Consider the following 18,782-nt stretch of genomic DNA (forward strand, 5'->3'; position numbering starts at 1 on the left):
GATTGATCTTGACTACTGAAGATCAAATATTGCTCCAGAGGACAGTAAACTCTCAACAAAATCTTAACATTTTTGTATGGCTCCCGTGTGCAAAATGAGTTTTTATCGACCTCCGCCTCAAGAACCGAAAATAAAGAGCTATTTTTATTCAAACAGACTGTGGGAATCTGGACGAAGTCAGACCTTTTTTGGACACTCACATCTTCGCAGTTCATGAGGCGACTCCAAGTCAGCTGATCCGCGTCATGTGATCGAAAATGTCGAATGCGGAAATACCGATTTAAAAACACTTCAGTTTCCTCATGTGATAGATTTGACGTTATTTACTTTATTTATATTTTAAGAATTACATCGACGTGCCACTGGACGTGTCAGCACATATTTACTACCTCCGTTTTTGAAGTAGCGTTAAACTGAACGACTAAACAGTAATAATTACATTTGTTTACGATTGTAAATGTAATATCATGTTGAAACAGACTTTCCTTTTGTTTTATTTAACTCTGTATCTCTGTAAACACACGACACTTGGTGGTAAGTACTGTACAATGCTTCAAATATATATATATATATATATATATATTATATATATATATTATATATATATATATATATATATATATATATATATATATATATATATATATATATAAAATAAGAGAAGAACAAGAAAAAAAGTGTTAATACGTTACAGTAACGCAGTATTAGTTGATGTTATTTAATGCATTTATTACATCAAATAACGTTAACCAATACAACATTATTAATGGTTTTAATGTTAATAAATACGTTAAATAACATTAACTAATACAACCTTATTGGAAAGTATTAGTTAATGTTATTTATTGTATGTATTAACATGAACAAACAAAACAATTCGATCATTACAGTTTTCAGTCATCTTTGCTAACGTTAGTAAATGGAAAATATAGTTCATTGTTAGTTTATGTTAACTCAGTGCATTATGTTAACAAAGATGAATTTGTTTTTAATAATGCATTAGTAAACGTGTAACTACACTGTAAAATATTATATGATCAATCAGCATATGTTTTAGTTCGTTTTAACTATTAAACTCATCATGTTCTAACTTAATTTTATAAGTTATGCAAGCTGTTTTAAGTCAGTTTAACCTAATATAAGTTCATAGACTCATAGAGTTAATTTGATTCAGCTTAAAAATTGAAGCAATCAGGATTTTTTACAGTGTATAAATAATAAATGCTGCACAAGTGTTGTTCATTTTTAGTTCATGTTATAAATACAATACCGTTAACTAATGAAACCTTATTGTAAAGCTTGACCAAAAGATTAAAGTCCCTGTATATTACCATTGAGGTAAAGTTGGTTTTATGTGCACTCATTCATTCAATGACAACTTGTGACATGCTCCCTTTACCATGGTACTTTGAATATTCGGTCTGAAATCACATGTAATTATGACTTGAAAACAACATTAGCACTATTATTTATTTGACTTTGATAGTCATTTGCTGCTAATATGATTTCTCTATTTAAGAATTTACAAAGAATACTTTTCCAAAATGATATTATTAAGGAGAAAGTCTAAATGTGTGAATATAAAACCAATTTTAACTCAATGATACTTACAGATGCAGAAGTGCCCATCAGTGCTCCCACAACAGTGAATCTACAGGAATATTCTTCAGAAAACATCCACCATTACACTGAGGTAAGATAGTAAGACTTTGTTTCTATATTCAAGCTAATTTCACCAGGCAATGTTAACTATGTTCTTTTAATCTTTTGTGTTCACAGTTCACCACTGAACACATCTGTAACGGTTTATTTCAATATCACTTTTGAATCAAATAATGTGTCTTTAATAATTCAACTACCCAATGAGGTATGTGCAATTATTTTATTAAATTTGAAACTAATGTACCTGTCTGCCTTAATCATATTCAATATTATGTTTGAAAAGTTCCTGTATACTTACATTTTGCTTATGTTTAAACATAATATGATTTTCTGTGCAAGATTAGGAAAATATTAAAGTACTTTTGCTAATGTATATTATGTTTTGATGTCTGTTTTTATAATATGTCATTTATAAATCTTATATGTAATAATAAAACTCTACGTTCATTATCATTCATTAAATGATCATTTACCTATATTAATCATACATAATATCATTACATTCATATTTAAACTATAGTCATGCATGAATAATCTATTTAGATAAATCTTTGCTTAATAAAATCATTTTTAAAAGGTCCTGTTCATTTCAATATGATTAAATTTTGCCTCATGTTCAAACAGAATACGGTTTTCTGTGAGAGATTATGAAAATTAATATTTCTTTCTACTGTATATTATGTTTGATGCCTGTTTTAATACAAAACTTATAAAAGCTCATTTGTAAATCTTATATGTAAATAATAAACGGTGTATGTTCATTACCATGCATGAAAATTACTATTTGCCTATATTTACTATTCATAATATCATTACATTCACCTAATCTGTAGTCATACATGAATAATCATATTAAGATAAACAGTATTTTAAACAGTTTCCTGTATAGTTCAGTATACTTAAATTTTGCTCATGTTCAAACTGAATCCAGTTTTCTGCAATAGATTATCAAATGTTAATGATTTTTTGCTACAGTATATTATGTTTAAATGTTATTACAAAAATTTATAAATCATGCATGAAAATGACATATGCCTATATTAATCATTCATAATATCAATACATTCATATCTAATCTATAATCATACGTGAATAATCATAATAGGATAAAATAGTTGCTTAATAAAATTATTAAATTAAATAAAAAATTCTTGTTCACTTCAGTATACTTAAATCTTGCTCATGTTCAAACTGAATACGGTTTTCTGTGCCAGATTATGAATATATTAACATTTTTGCTAAAGTATAATATGTTTTGATGTCTGTTTTCATACAAAACTTATAAAAGCTCATTTATTCATCTTATAGGAAACAGTGTACATTCATTATCATGCGTGAAAATTACCATTTGCCTATATTAATTATTTAAAAATGTCATAGCATACATAGTTATACATGAATAGTCATATTACGATAAATAGTTGCTTAATAAATACGAGTCATATGAGTCGCTTTATAAATAATGTCCTCTCTCGTTCTGTACAGGTTGTTGTACCAGCTGGAAGCACATCTGTATCATTTGAAGTGCAGGCAAAAGGGGTCGGTCAGGTGACCGCGTACCTGAGCAGCAATGACACTCGCATAAAAGGTGCGTTGTAAGCTAAATTCTCTTAATCTGTCACCAATTATACTGTGTTGCATGGAAAAGGCATTCTGTCTGTGACGTTCTCTGACAATTTCATTCATTCAACTCTTCAGTCTTCATTTTGTTCAACATTTGGTCTTCATTTATTAACGTTAATTACAATTTTCTGTATGTTTAATTGTTTACGTCATTTACAGCATGAATATATTCTTGTAGATGCATGATAATCAGATATGGTGACATTTGCATCAGGATGTTGACGAACCAGTTTCTATTTGTGTAGTTCCTTAATTTAGGGGATTTTAAACTAGTCAAATAGATCGGCTGTATTGGGTTAAAGAGAAGACTTCCTATTTTGGTGGCTGCTTCATATTACATTAACAATAATAATAATTTGTTACATTTCTAGAGTGCTTTCATGGACAGATGCACACTCAACCCTCTATTATATCCAGTATACCAAAATATCTCCTCATGTAATATTATTACAAGCATAGTGTCAGTGGGGGAAATAAGTATTGAACACATACTGTTTTTTCCTGGGAAATATATTTCTAAAGGAACTGTTGACATGGAATTGAACCAGATTTTGGTAAAAACCCAAACAATACAAAACAAAAAACTTAAAAAAATTGATTCTGTGTAATAACAATAAAATGACACAAGGAGAAAGTACTGAACTACTGAAATGTATTTAATACTTTATATAAAAGGCTTTTTTGCTGATAGCAGCTTAAAGACACCTCTCATGTGGAGAGGTCATGAATTGCTCAGGTGTGAGTTTTTCACAGACTTCAACAGATTGTAAAAATCTTGATGGTTCTCTGGGTCTCGTCTATCAAATCTGATATTTATTTTGTATTTTATATTGGGTTCAAGTCAGGTGATTGGCTTGGCCATTCTACAGCTTGATTTTCTTTCTCTGAAAGCATTAGAGAGTTTCCTTGGCTGTGTTTTGGTTCATTGTCTTACTGAAAATGTCCACCCTGATTTTATCTTCATCATCCTGCTAATGTATATGTTGGACTGAAGCAGCTGATGTTCATTTACATTGAGGAAGGGCAGAGGGTTGCTGAAAAACTACTGAGAGATTTCAGCTGCTGTCTGAGCTTTCCATGCTTTTCTACACCTTCCTTTCTTCGTGTGTTCAATACTCTTTTCCTGCGTCATTTTATTTATTATGCAAAAAACTTTATTTGTAAAACCATTGAGATTTGTTTTCTTTGCATATATCGATTTTTTGGTTATTACTAACATCTGTACATATTAAGTAAAGACTATGCTTGTGTTTAATAATAATGTTTATCAACATTTAGCATGGCAGATACATTTACAGTAGGTAAAGATGAAACAATACTTTGACCTGTAAAACAATGTGGTTTAAAGTGTATCAATCAAATTGAAATTTTAAAATGACAAATAATGAGCATTTTGTGGCGACAATGTGTTCCTTAAAATTGATAAACTTTCAAATCAAAAATTTTAGTGGGTATAAATTATATTAAACAAATGTATGGGAGTCATCATTTTGCTTTAAAAAACATTATTATTAAATTAACAACACATTTTAAGGATGAATTAATATTAAAGCAAGCATTACACTTTTCTTGTTGTTATGTATGAAAAAACATTTAATCTTTGATCATTTATTGGTCTATACAAATCATTTTATCTGAATTGAAGAGCTTCTAAAATGTTCTATTATAATACTGGATACAAAGATATACAGTGGTGTAAAAAAAGTCTTTGCCCCACTTTTTTTGCCCATTTTTATACAAAAACTCTTTAAAATGATAGCTAGATGGGATTTTCCTTTTTCCAGTTTAAAAAAGCACGGATCAGATTCTTGATCGTCAGAAGCAACGCCCTTTTCATCATCAACCAATCATTGGCTGGATTTACTTCGTGGCCTGGTCTGTGTCGTTTTAACCCACAGGTGTACGAGAACTGGAAGCGACACAGGTACAAGAATATCTTTGACGCATACGTTGAGGTTTTAGACTGAATGAAAAGCTAATGCTAATGTTTTGTTTCATACAGTGTGGTAGGCCTTAATTTTGATTTCCTCGCTCTCAACCTGACTGGATTCATTGCTTACAGTGTGTTCAACGTTGGCCTGTTCTGGGTGACGTATATTCAGGTACTTGCTGTTTTAATGATGCGAGATTTGACATTTTAGAAAATTACTGAGTAAGGATGCACAATGTATCGTTTCAGCATCAATATCGCAATGTGTCTGTTCACAATAGTCACAACGCAAGATATGCAATGTTAAGTTAGCATTTTAGTTTATTATACCATGAACCCACAGGTCAAAACGCATGAGATTTGCTGTCATGACAAAAATTAACCACAATAGAGTGAAACATTTGTCATTTATATGTGTTAGGCCTATGACTGTGTGAGCATTTTAAGAGAGTTTAAAGTATTAGTAAACAAGAAATTGTACCGTTTATAACTTTAATAAGATGAATGCTGTTAGACTCCCAAAAAACAATAAAGCACTGTTTATTTCACTTTAAAATTCACTTCATTTATTTATGCTTCATTGTAGTTTGTTTATTATATGTACAGTGCATCCGGAAAATATTCATATCACTTCACTTTTTTTATGTACAGCCTTATTTCAAATGAATTAAATTCATTTATTTCCGCACAATGCCCCATAATGACAATGTGAAAAAAGATTTTTTGAAATTGTTTTTTAAAAATAAAAAAACTCACATGTACGCAAGTATTCACAGCCTTTGCTCAATACTTTGTTGATGCACCTTTGGCAGCAATTATGCCTCAAGTCTTTTTGAATATGATGCCACAAGCTTGGCACACCTGTCTTTACGAATTGTTGGCCATTCTTCTTGCAAGCAGTAAACACCTCTCAAGCTGGATCAGGTTGGCTGGAAAGCGACGGTGTACAGCCATTTTCAGATCTCTCTAGAGATGTTCAATAGGATTTAGGTCTGGGCTCTGGCTGGGCCACCCAAGGAGATTCACTGAGTTGTTGTGAAGCCACTCCATTGATATTTGGTGGTGTGCTTTGGGTCATTGTCCCTGCTGGAAGATGAACCGTCGGCTCAGCTGGGGTCAAGAGCACTCTGAAGCAGGTTTTCATTCAGGATGTCTCTGTACATTGCTGCATTCATCTTTCCCTCTATCCTGACTAGTCTTCCAGTTTCTTGCTGCTGAAAAACATCCCCAGAGGATGATGCTGCCACCACCATGCTTGTCATGTAGGGATGGTATTAACCTGGTGATGTGCGGTGCCTGGTTTTTCTCCAAACGTATTGCCTGGCATTCACTCCAAAGAGTTCAATTTTAGTCTCATCAGACCAGAGAATTTTGTTTCTTATGGTCAGAGAGTCCTTCAGATGGCTTTCGGCAAATTCCAGGCTGGGAGTGGCTTCCATCTGCCCACTTTACTGTACAGGCCTGATGGGTGGATTGCTGCACAGATGGTTGTCCTTCTGTTAGGTTTCTCCTTTCTCCACAGAAGAACGCTGGAGCTCAGACAGAGTGACCATCGGGTTATTGATCACCTCCCTGACCTGAGGTCCTTCTCCCCCGATCACTCTGCTTAGTTGGCCGGCCAGCTCTAGGAAGAGTCCTGGTGGTTCAAAACATTTTCCACTTACAGAGCATGGAGGCCACTGTGCTCATTGGAACTTTCAGAGGCAGCAGAATTTTTCTTGTAACCTTCCCCAGCCTTGTGCCTTGAGACAATCCTGTCTCGGAGGTCTACAGACAATTCCTTTGTCTTCATTCTTGGCTTGTGCTTTGACATGCACTGTCAACCCTAGGGACCTTATATAGACAGGTGTATGCCTTTTCAAATCATGTCCAATCAACTGAATTCATCACAGGTAAACTCCAATTAAGCTGCTGAAACATCTCAAGAATGATCAGTGGAAACAGAATGTACCTGAGCTCAATTTAGAGCTTCACAGCAAAAGCTGTGAATACTTCTGTACATGTGATTTTTCAGCTTTTTTAATTTTTAATAAATTTGCAACATTTAAAAAAAAATCTTTTTTCACATTGTCATTATGGGGTATTGTGTGTAGAATTTTGAGGAAATAAACAAATTTAATCCATTTTGGAATAAGGCTGTAACAAAAAAAATGAAGAGCTATGAATACCTTCCGGATGATAATATATAGCCCCATACATGACTAACTACTCTACAAAATCATTCAAGTCAATCTAAAAATGAATGAAATTATACGCTATTTAAGTCATCTGGTGAAATTGTATTCATATCGCAAAATATACTGCAGAGAAAAAAATAGCGCAATGTCAGATTTTTCCAATATCGTGCAGCCCCATTATTGTGCCTATTGGAGAAAATTATTGCAGTCAGAAATCAAATCCACCCATGAAAAGAAAGAAATAAGCCTTTGTAATCAAAAATATGCCAGTATGAGTTGTTGTGTTTTAGTGTGGCACTTTAGTTAGGTCACAATTCATGCTGTTAAACATTGGCTTATTACCTGCTTATTATTAAGATATTAACTGTTCATTAGTAGTTATAAATTATGATCTTATTGTCCTTGATATTGCCTTAGCCATTGATCTTATCTTACATCCCTAATCCTACCCAAAACCTAAAACCTGAATTTCTAACTTACTAGCTATTAATAAACAATAAACAGTGAACGTAGTAGTTTAATAAGCTAGTGGTGTTAGATATGGTTTAATACTGTGAATTAAGTGTTACCACTTTTTTTGTTCACACTTTTAGCAAACCGTCAATGAAGACTTTTAGCTCAAACTACTAATTAGCTTTTATCAGGTAGTAGTTGGGTTTAAGTATTGGGTAGGATTAGGGATGTAAAATAAGTTTAGACATTATTAGTGCTAACAAACAGTTATAGTCATATTAATAAGCAGGTAATAAGCCAGTACTAAATCATGTGAAATTTTACCTAAAGTGTCACCTTAAGTGTTATATATTAACACTTAACAATTACACATACACTTATATTATAATAAATTATATGTTCATTCATTCATTCATTCATTCATTTTTCTTTTCAGCTTAGTCCCTTTATTAATCTGGGGGTGGCCACAGTGGATGAACCGCCTTATCCAGCATATGTTTTACGCAGCGGATGCCCTTTCAGCCGCAACCCGTCACTAGAAAACACCCATATACTGTCATTCACACACATACACTACGGACAATTAGCTTACCCAATTCACCTTTACTGCATTTCTTTGGACTGTGGGGAAAACGAGCACTGGAAATGCCATTTAAAACCAGCAATGCTCGAACAACCAGCGACCATCTTGCTGTGAGGCAATTGTGCTTATCCACTGCGCCTCGTGATGCCCCCTATATTATATGTACATATTTTATGTTTAGAAAAATTTATATGACAGATCAAACCCAAAAAGTAAATAGTGTTCAATTTTACTTTTTGTTGTGTTAACAATGACATAGGTGCAACAAATCAAGAGCAGCGGACATTTTTTCAACAATGCAATGCACTGAATTTATCTGTTTTTGAATTCATCGTCCGATCTTAAGGAGAGTTACTTTGTCTTAATACCATTTGGCTTAAATAGTGTTAAAAAAAGAATTAGTGTGTCCTAATATGACCTGTACTTATAATACCTAGTTTAAAGATAGCAGCAAAGGGTACTCTGATGACATATACTTGTCAAATGTCAAATAATAGCTTATTGTGGCTGCACTGTAACCGTAATAATAGGACTTTTATACAAACAAATAATAATCAACAAATATATATATTATATATAATTTTCTAAACCTTAATATGGTGGGATTGATATGCAGGATCAATTGAATTATATTTAGTGTGAGTTGCTTTTTAGCTACTTTATGATTGTCAACTAGCAGTTTTTTAATGCAGGATTTTAAAAATGGTGTATTTTCAGGAGGAGTTCTTGAAGAAAGAACCAAACGGAGTCATTCCTGTGGATGCCAATGAATGTCTTCTTCAGTCTTCATGCCTTACTTCTCACTCTCGTCTATATCTGCCAGTGTGTCATTTATGAGGTAAACATTAAACATTCATGTGCTAATGATCGGTTATAATTATATTATTGTGGTTGACACATTCGTTCACCTGATATGTGGTTTCCAAAGACTCTCCATAAATATGATTATGTTTATACTGTACAAACTGCAATTCTGTCCTCTAAACCTATTCCTAAAATTCCTAAAACTCACAGAAAACTTTAAAAAAACACAAAATGTACAGGGTTCGAAACGAAATAACAAGCTATTTTTTGAATATTATTAGGCATTGCTGGTAGGGTTGGGAAGACTATTTCAACAGCAAAGAATGCAAATTGAGAAAGTTCACTGTAAAAAATGCAGGGTTCCACACAATTCATTCATGTTGTCTCAACACAAATTGATTTAGTTAACTTAACACTTTCAACAAATTTATGTGGATTGAACATAAAAAAATTAAGTTGTCCCAATGAAATCTCAAGAATTGTGTTGGTTCAGCTCATTTTAAATAAGTAGTTTGAACGAGCAAAAAGTGTTCTAGTAAGTGATTGTATTCCTTTTTTTGATTATACCAGAGCTGATTCGTTAGATTTACTAAAAAAAATTTTAAGTTAAGTGGTTGTAAACAATTTATATGGGCTGAATTGAAACAAACAAGTTAAGTTGAACATTACCTAATTGTATTTGTTTGTTTAAATTTAGCCCTTAAAAATCGTTTGCAACCACTTACCTTAAAAAATGTAGTAAATTCAATTAATCATTTTTTTTTTCAGTGAGGGTGTGCTCACTTCCTAATCTAATTATTATGCAAGTCAGTATTCTGATCAAGCACATTTGACCAATTCCATTGGTAATCATATTTAATAACTACTATTAATTTTGTAAATAGCCACTAACAGTGGGGGAAATAAGTATTCAACGTCACCATTTTTTCTAAAAAAAAAACATTTTCTAAAGGTGCTGTTGATTTGAAATTTTCACCAGATGTTGGTAACAACCAAAGAAATCCACATATACAAAGAATACAAATCTAATTAGTTTACATATTAAGTAATGCATAATTAAATGAAATGATGCAGTTAAAAAGTATTGAACAGATGAAGAAAGGGAGGTGTAGAAAAGCATGGAAAGCCCAGATAGCATTTAAAATCTCTCAGAAGTTATTCAGCAACTCTCTGCCGTTTGTCATTGTAAATTCATATTCAGTTCAACGTCTACATTACCAAGATGATGAAGATGAAACCAGGGTGGACATTTCAGCAAGACAATGGTCCAAAACACAGCAAAGGAAATCTCAAATGCTTTCAGAGAAAGAAAATCAAGCTGTAGAATGATCCAGCCAATCACCTGACTTGAATCCAAAATAAAATCCAAAATAAAGATCAGATTTAATAGAAGTGACCCACAGAAGTAAATAACAGTGTGAGAACTTGGTTACATCTGAAAACGTGGTAAGAATTAGGCGGCTATGAGGACTTTTTTTCTGGATTGCTTTTGAAAATACTATCGCTTGGGTTTAGGGAAGCTGGTGGGTGCTGGGCAATCGGTGCTTTTGAAAACACTATCGGGTGGGTTTAGGGAAGGAGGAGGGTGGGTCAGTTGATTAGTCAGTCAGTTGATATTGTTCTCTGCTGGATTAAGGTAAGAAGAGCAGGCGCAAATGGCACTCCAGAGAAATTTGAGATCTCAAAAACTGTACACAGCGGCCTCTGGTGGTTTCGTGAAAACAAAACCTTCAAAAAAGTCCTTCCTGGGACGTATTTGGTGCTCTCCAGAAATGTATATAGGGGTATGTATTCAGAATAAGCCAGGATTTCAAATATCTTCTTTTGTGATCATGAGAAAAAAAAAAAAAAGTCAAACAGGTTTGGAACAAGTAAAGGATGAGTAAACGATGACACCATTTTCAGATTTGGATGAACTATACCTTTAAGTTAAATTTAAGTTTTACTCACTCATGCAGCACGTTGAGATAAAAGTGAATTTAGAACGTTGAAATAAAAGTGAATTTACTTGAAAAATTAGGTGTTAAACCAAGTGAAACTGTGGTTCGATTCACTTATTCCAAACCAAGGACAAAAAATTATACATTGAAGGTTTTTCAACAGCCATTTGGTTTATTATCAAACCCCACTGATTGCTGACATTAGCAACATGTATCATTGAACATATTTCCTAAACTGCTTTTCAACTAGTCAGAATTAAATTGATTTAAATTAATTAGCAGAATTAAATGAACAGAATTAAATTAATTCACCCAATGAATGAATATTCTGTTATTATTTACTCATCCTCATGTCTTTCCAATGCCCTGAGACATTCATTTGTACTCAAAACACGAATTAAGATATTTTAGATGAAATCTGAGAGCTCCCTCATCCTCCATAGACAACAACAGCCCATTATAGCAACAAAAAACATGGTCAAAACATTCTTTGTGACTTCAGTGCTTCAATTGTAAGCTCCAAAAACACATTTGTGTATAAACAACAAAAAAAAAACGCTCTTAATTTAACTCTATTTACCTATATGGGTAGTACAGGGCAGGGGCAGACTGGCCATAGGGTGCACCGGAAGATATTGGCAAGCAAATATGTTTTTACAGTCACATGGAGTGTTTATAGTTTCTGTTCTTGACTTTGAACGTCTCATGTCTGTTTGCTGTCTATGGAGGATGTGGGAGCTCTCGGATTTCTTTTAAAATATCTTCATTTGTAACGAACAAAGATAAACAAAGGTCTCGGGTTATAGGAACAACATGAGAGTGAGTAATTAATAATATTTGGGTGAACTAAACCTTTAACCTATCAGGAACTCATTAATCTCAAGTAACCGCAGGCTACTTTGAATCTCCAGAAGTATAAGGTATCAGATTCTCAAACACCTTACTAAAGTAAATAACATTGAAATAAAACCCCCACTTAGTAAGAATCACAAGCTGTCATAGTTAAAGACTGTTTTCATTTTTGTACAGACACATTGACAATGACTCTCAAGAAACTGGCACAAGTTCAAGTCACACACAACAAAGTGGTGAAGAAATCATGCTGTCAGCAGATACCAACAATGAGCAACACCAAGCTTTTAGGGTAGGAGATGGACTCGAAACAAACTTTCAAAATGACTTACTGACCTATTCGAGTAGAAAACTTCTTCAAACAGTAGTACACGAGGAAACAGAATGATCTGTCCACCTCCAAATTGAACATATTTAAAATCATCAAAATCTATTTTATGACACTTTAGCTTGTTTCTTAATTTGGATTCTTAAGCAGATGATCATGCTTTAACATTCTTTAAGAAACGTACACCTTAAAGCCAGAATAAAATCAAAATTTACTTTTCCTACTTTAAATGTATATAGTAGTGCATGTTATAAACAATATACCAGTGCACTTAATTATTTTGTAAAAATAATTTTTACTTTATAATCTTTAATTAAATCACAACAGTCTCTCCCCTTTGAAACAAAATTTCTTAACACAGTGCTCATTTGGTAAAGGCACAGCTAAAGCACATCTGATCCTTTCTGGAAGCTGATTCCAGTAGCGGGGGTTATAGTAGCTGAAGGCCGATTCACCCTGCTTTGACTGAACCCTTGGAATTTCAATTTTTTTTATTCTAAAGATCTGAGTGATATGTTAGGTTTGTATTCAGTCAGCATATCTGTATTTTTTGCGGAGGCTGTGTCTTTTGGAGTTAACAAGAAACTCATGATGTTGTTTTATGAAGCAGTTCTTGACCATTGTCAGGTATGATATCACAGTGTGGTTTGGCAACCTATCTGTTCATGGAAAATTGTTGGGCACAAAGAATATTTTAATCCTCATGTTTTATATGAGAATTGTGTCCTCAATCAGGTGGAAAGGATTGTAAACAATCCAACTCATTTTTTGTTTCCACATTACGAACTGCTTCCCTCTGGTAGAAGATATAGAGTCCCAAAGTGTATGTTAAACCGTTATAAAAAATCCTTTGTACCTGTTTCAGTGGGTTTATTTAATAAGAGTCTGTCTTAATTAGCATTATAAATTCTGTAACTGTTGTATTTTGTATTGTTTTTAGTGAACTGCAGCAAAATGCCCATAACAAATTTCCTGTCAAGGACAATAAAGTTTTACTTACGTAATGTATTGAGGTCCTAGGCCATTTAGTGATTTATAGACAAGTAGTAATACTTTAAAATATATTCTGAATGTATCTGGGAGCCAGTGTAAAGACATGAGAACAGGTGTGATGTGCTCTGATTTTCTGGTTCAACTCGGAATCCTGGCAGCAGAATTCTGGATGAGCTGCTACTGTCTCAACTGTCTCTTTGGGAAGGCCAATGAGGAGTCCATTACAGTAATCCACCCTGCTGGTCATAAAAGCATGAACAAGTTTCTCTAAAGCCTGGTTTATATTTCTGTGTTGAGTGATCGGCATGACCCACGGTGCCTGCCTTGTGCGTTGTTGTGCATTTATACTTCTGTTTGTGTTGCTCTGCAATAACACTTCTGAAACACTAGCTGGCAGTGAGGTTTTATGTTCCTCTGTGCCGGTGTTTTGTTTTTTCTGAATGCTACTTTATTGTAGAAGTCGCTTATTTTGAGGCGGCAACTGGGGGACGTGCAACAACTTTAATCATAAGGTAAACACAAAACAAAACAGACCTCCTTCACATGACCGTCCCTCCAATGGTGTTTGCCACAGCTCTCGGTTCCTGCCCTGCACTTGTCGCGCTACCAAGCCCCGACCAATTTCACAGAGCTTTACAATACGTGTCGTTGCGAAGTGTAGTCTACATTTTTTAAGAGGTGCACATATTAGTATTGAGTAACTTATTTTGACAATGCTGGTGTGTATTGTCCTGAGTGTTGTATGCTCCCTTATCTGTCTCTTTCTCTCCACATGAGCGGAGATAAAAGCACGCTGTTGGCCTGTTCATTGAGTTTTCTCTTCCTGTTTCCCCTCGCTGTTTGGGTTAAAGCAGATCACTCTAAGTTCTCTGTGTGGCAGTGAAATCTTTCTGTCTGAAACCCTTTTTCAAACTCATCTGGTGAGATACTTTGTTAAATACGGTAATAGGAGGGTAACTTGCATTAGCGGTGGCTGAGCGTTTATTTCCTGTCTGAAACGCTTCTCCAAAGTCATCTGGTGAGATACTCTGTTAAATTCGGTTATAGGACAGTCTTTTGTATTAGCTGCGGCTAAGTATTTATTTACTGCTTAATGATATATGGGAAGGCCCTTTTTCTTTTGTCACTTTTTTTTCCTGTTTAAAGGATAGACAAGGAGGGTAGAATTGTTGTTTTATTTACATAACTTTATTTTTGGTTTAGGTAAGAGACGCTTAATATTAGATAGCGTACTTTGTTTTGTTCGTTGTTTTGGCATTTTGATATTAGAAATATTTATGTTTAATAAATCTGTTTGGCTTTTTGACAACTTGGCCTGTGTGTGTGCTTGGGGAGCAGGAAGGGGGACTCTGGGTCACCTCTTTTAATAGACAGTCATCCTTATCTTTATGTACGTAGCGCGGTGCTTCCGATACATAACAGCGCGTCAGCGTTGGCGACGGCCAAGGCGAGGGCTATGCGTCAATGCGCCAGAGCATACGCGTGCACTTGACAAGTATAAATCAGCCTTAAGTCCTCACTGGAAACAAAGCATCTAATTCTTGCAATGTTTTTGAGACGATAGTATTCTGTTTTAGTTACTGCTTTGACATGAGTACTGAAACTCATATCTGACTCCAGAATAACACCAAGATTCTTGACCTTATCTTTTGTTGTTTGACCCCTAGAGCCAAGGTATGCATTCACCTTGAAAACCCTCATCTCTAAAAAGAAGAAGAAACTGTCAGCAGTGTCATAGCATTCATTTGAAATACATACCTCTGGCTACATAATTTGTGCTCTCCAGAAATGCATATGGGGGTGCATATTCACAATGAGCCTGTGTTGCATAAAAGCAAGTGAAAGTACTGTATGGGTGGGGAGGCTGTGTCCTGAGTTAAACATGTGAACCTGACCTGAATTATTTGAACCGACCTGCTGAACTTTGAAAGCAGATTTAAAGGAGACAAAGATGTCATCGCTTCTGTGACAGATACAAAACAGTCAGTGATCTGGTGCTGGTCTTTGGCAGCGAGACTGACAACAGTTCATTGAGCGCCAATTTCTCAATTGTGCTGCATTTAGGGGAATTCCATTTCTAAAAAACAACTTAGACTTTTGACCATGAGAATTCTTACTTGTTACAGTCATTTTCAGGCTGTTGCATGACCTCCTAATCTTAAGGTCTGCAGAAAAGAAAGTGTTTCTACATGGATTTTACTTCCAGTTTTGAGATTTGAGTCAAGGGTAATATAGTCAGGGATTGGCAAAAATAGATTGAAATGTATTTTAAAATAAAATACAAAATACCTCAGTTTCACGAGTATCAAAATAAACTACATTATACAGCAGCCACAAATGTTTTAAAGTAAAATAGTGTATTTTGTATTTTGAAAATACTGCAAAATACTTTTACAAGGGAACATGACATTTCTTCGCAAACTTTCCATCAACAGGCCTCTTTGATCAATCCCGATCAAATAAATGAATTTGCAAAACAAATAAAATAAGATAAAATAAAACAACAAATTGAATAAAATAATGATTAAAAAACAAATAAAATAAATACAGTTTAATAAAATAAATGAAATGAAGCAAAACTAATAAAATTAAATTAAATGAAACAAAACAATTTATAAAAATAAAATAAAACAAATGAAACAAAGCAAACAAACAAAACTAATAAAATAAATACAATTCATTAAAATAATGAAATAAAGCAAAACAAATAAAATTAAATAAAACAAAAATGTAATAAAATAAAAGAAAATAAATAAAGCAAAACAAACAATCAAATAAAATAAATACAATTTAATAAAATAAATGAAATGAAGCAAAACAAATAAAATAAAATAAATGAAATAAAGCAAAACAAACGAAACAAATAAAATAAATACAATTTAATAAAATAAATGAAATGAAGCAAAACAAATAAAATAAAAAAATGAAATAAGCAAAACAAACAAAACAAATGAAATAAATACAATTTAACAAAATAAATAAAATAAGCAAAACAAACAAAATAAAATAAAATAAAAAGTTAAATAATAATAATAATAATAATAATAAATACATAAATAATATCTGCACCTCATTCACCTACTGTACATGAAGAGGTATTCATAAAAATGTAACTTTTTTCTCTTTGATTTTAGTATAGATTTTGTACAAATTTTATACAGAAGGTCCTGTCCTGAAGATGATCTCTTTAATCACTGTAAAAACCATTCAGTGCATATTGAGTTGGGATATAGTACTATATCTTTCTAGCTCTATCTATTGTGAAAATTGCCAACATCTCCTAACAGACTTATATTTTAAAATGGTAATACATGAAAAGGTCATTTAAAATTTTTGTTCATGTAAAAAAAATGAAAAAGTGAAGTCATGTTTTCTGAAATTTACAAAATTCTTCAGTTTTAGTCATTTCCAAAAAAATCATGTTTTTTTGCAATTGCGCTTTTTAATACACAATATAAAACATGATATCTATAGGACTTAATTAATGTTTTTTGTCTTATTTTCCTGCCTTATTTGACTTGCTTTTGAATCTATCCCTACTATTTGTCTGTTATTTTCTTTATAAGTGTTACAATATTTCCATCCATACTCCAAGCGTTGATCAACTTCTTCAATATTAATACATTTTCTAGTCTAGTCTTGGCAAATAACTGAGAAAACACCACTATTGAAGGCCACATTTTACGATGTCATCATTTAGACTTTTTACAAAGTATTTTACAGTATTTTAAAAAATACAAATATACAAGACACTAAAGCATTTTGATACAAAATATTAACAAATTTTCATAAATCCTGTACTATTATTACCTAAATACTATTTTGTATTTAAAATGCGTATTTGAAATACTTGTTATCATAAATACTGCACATCCCTGAATATAGTAAGGGCCAGATTTCTTTGAAAAATAAATAAATAAATAAATAAATAAATAAATAAATAATCATCACAAAAAAGGGAGCTCCATTTGCTTTCAAAGAAAGTTTCTCTTAAACTTGTAAAAAGTGTAAGAAGACACTTTAGCCTCTTTGGGGAACTAACAAGTCATGTTACCAGACACCACTGATGACTGGAATGTTGATTAGTCCCATATGGAGAACTGTTTTCTTGATGGATTTAGGCATCTTTTTGTAAAGCTCCTTTTTGTTGTTTTGTCGCAAGAACATCTCTGTGTTTCTAGTATTCGGCAGATGTATGTGATTACACTACACTGCACATATGATATATTATCTAACCCTGACATGCTGTAATTCACTTTTTATGAAGTCATATTTTGTGGTGCTATTTTATAGATGGTCTTAAGTTCATCTGTATCTCATTTCTAAGGCTTACAGTAGAATTTATGTGACACCCTAAACATCTTACTCCTTTCTGCCCTAACACTGTGAGCATTCTATATCCTTTTAGCATTGTTTATAGTTTAATAATGCAGAGACTTAGCACTTACAGTTGAAGTCAGAATTATTAGCCACCCTTTGAAATGTGTTTTCTTTTTTAAATATTTCCCAAATGATGTTTAACAGAGCAAGGGAATTTTCACAGTATGTCTGATCATATTTCTTCTTCTGGAGAAAGTCTTATTTGTTTTATTTTGGCTAGAATAAAAGCAGTTTTAATTTTTATGAAAAAACCCCCACACATTTTAAGGTCAATATTATTAGCCCCTTTTAGCTATTTTTTTCGATAGTCTACAGACCAAATCATAATTATACAGTAACTTGCTTAATTACCCTAACCTGCCTAGTTAACCTAATTAAACTAGTTAAGCCTTTAAATGTCACTTTAAGCTGTATAGAAAAATATCTAGTAAAATATTATTTACTGTCATCATGGCAAAAATAAAATAAATCAGTTTTTAGAAATGAGTTATTAAAACTATTATGTTTAGAAATATGTTGAACAAATCTTCTCTCCGTTAAACAGAAATTGGGGAAAAAAATATACAGTGGGGCTAATAATTCAGGGGGGCTAATATTTCTGACTTCAACTGTATATGGTATATACATACCATAAAGACTTTTATACACTTTATATACAGTTGAAGTCAAAATTATTAGCCTTGCTGTAAATAGTTTTTTTGTTTTCAAATATTTCCCAAATGATGTTTAAAAGAGCAAGGAATTATTCGCAGTATTTCCTGTCATATTTGTACCTTTGGATAAAGTTTTTTAGTTTGGCTAGAATAACAGCATTTAAACAATTTTAAAATTGAATTTAAACAATTTAAGGGTCAATATTTGTAACAGAGGATCTGGACAATAAACCTGAGGATCCAGTTTATTTAAAGAAAAGTAATGGAGGCAATGGTCAAAAACAGGGGCGAACAGTATACAATAATCCAAAAGATCCCTTAATTCTGATTGGCTGATTGGAATGTTGTTCCAGGATCAACATGTAAATCTAGGAACATGTCCTACTTGGTGAAATCAGGTTGAA

At 32.9% G+C, this 18,782-nt stretch overlaps 1 pseudogene; it reads left to right on the forward strand.

The window, feature by feature from the left end:
• The first annotated feature begins 234 nt into the window (after positions 1 to 234).
• On the forward strand, positions 235 to 9,808 carry LOC130237791 (cystinosin-like; annotated as a pseudogene).
• The last annotated feature ends 8,974 nt before the right edge of the window (positions 9,809 to 18,782 follow it).

Source organism: Danio aesculapii, chromosome 11 (genome assembly GCF_903798145.1).
Source record: "Danio aesculapii chromosome 11, fDanAes4.1, whole genome shotgun sequence".
Classification (NCBI taxonomy): Eukaryota; Metazoa; Chordata; class Actinopteri; order Cypriniformes; family Danionidae; genus Danio; species Danio aesculapii.